Here is a 1,728-nt window from a genome sequence, read left to right as displayed (position 1 = left end):
TCATTGTTGTTTGGCGGGCCCGGGCTGGATTTGAACCCTCCACCTTAAGTGTATGTGGCTGGTGCCTTAGCCGCTTGAGCCACAGGCGCCGAGCCAAGTTTTTCTATTTTTAATAGAGATGGGGTCTTTCTCTTGCTCAGGCTGGTCTTGAACTCCTGAGCTCAAGCAATCCACCCAATTTGGCCTCCCAGAGTGCTAGGATTACAGGTATGCAGGTATATATTTTAGTTTTAAAAGGAGTTGTTCAACCATCTCATCCATTTTACCATATCTGTTGATCTGTTTCCATGTCTTTTTTTTTTTTTTTTTTTGAGACAGTCTCACTATATTGCCCTCCAACAGAGTGCCGTGGCCTCACAGCTCACAGCACCATTGGCAACCTCAAACTCTTGGGCTTAAGTTCTCTTCCCTCAGCCTCTCAAGTAGTTGGGACTACAGGCACCTACCACAATGCCTGGCTATTTTTTGGTTGCAGTTGTCGTTGTTTAGGAGGCCTGGGCTGGGCTGGAACCAGCCAGCCTCAGTGTATGTGGCCGGCACTCTGTTAGTGACACTGAGCTACAGGCACCAAGCTGTGTTTCCATTTCTTCACCAAGCCCTGTAGGCAATTTTCTCTCTCCAAGTTCAGTCAGTCTGTTCTTTTTTCCTGCTTTCATTTTTCCCTCCAAAGTACCCTTGTTTTTTTTGTTTTTTTTTCCCAAAATACCCTTGTGGCAATAGAAGTTCTCTGGTCCATCTCCAATTCTAAATTATTATCATTCTATTTTTCTTGCTCCTTCTACTGGGCAGCAAACATAATGCTGGAAAATCACCGATATCCCACTATCTTGGTCCAGCACAAACTAATATTACCATTGGCTCAACATTCATTGCTGCTTGGCAAATTTCTAACTCTTCTTGGTTCTCTGGCACCAGAACTCCTGGAGTGAGTCCCATCCACTGTGAAAATACCCCAGTCTACGTTGTCTTCCTTCTTTTCTTAAAGAATCTCTTGGCTCAGAGCCTGTGACTCAAGTGGCTAAAGCGCCAGCCACATATGCCTAAGGTGGCAGGTTCGAATCCAGCTCAGGCCAACAAACAACAATGATGGCTGCAACCAAAAAAAATAGCATTTTTTTGAGGCTCTGCCTCAAAAAAAAAAAAGAATCTCTTTCTTTCCATAGCTACTTGGGAGGCTAGGGCAAGAGAATTGCCTGGGCCCAGGAGTTGGAGGTTGCTGTGAGCTGTGACGCCACAGCACTCTACCACAGTTCACAGTTCACTCTACCAAGGGTGGTAAAGTGAGACTCTGTCTCTACAAATAAATAAATAAATAAATAAATAAATAAAATAAAGACAATAATCTCTTTCTTTCCAAAGTAATACCGAACTTTTCTCCTGGCATCTCCTTTCCCAGTCTCCCTCTACCCATGATTCACCCAGTAGTCAGAGCAATACTGTTAAAAATGAAAACTAGATCAACTAGTGTTCCTAAACAGCACCACTGGCCTCCTATTACTCCTAGAGTCACACTCTAACTCCCTATCAAGACATCTTACAAGGCCCCAAGTGTGCCAGCCTCTGCTCACTTTTTTTTTTGAGACAGAGCCTCAAGCTATCCTCCTGGGTAGAGTGCCGTGGCTTCACAGCTCATAGCAACCTCCAACTCCTGGGCTCAAGCAAGTCTCCTGCCTCAGCCTCCCAAGTAGCTGGGACCACAGGCACCTGCCACAATGCCTGGCTATTTTT

The sequence above is a fragment of the Otolemur garnettii genome, unplaced genomic scaffold (genome assembly GCF_000181295.1).
Source record: "Otolemur garnettii isolate 467f Iridium unplaced genomic scaffold, OtoGar3 scaffold00031, whole genome shotgun sequence".
NCBI lineage: Eukaryota > Metazoa > Chordata > Mammalia > Primates > Galagidae > Otolemur > Otolemur garnettii.
The sequence above is the reverse complement of the archived record's forward strand: the minus strand, read 5'-3'. Positions refer to the sequence as shown.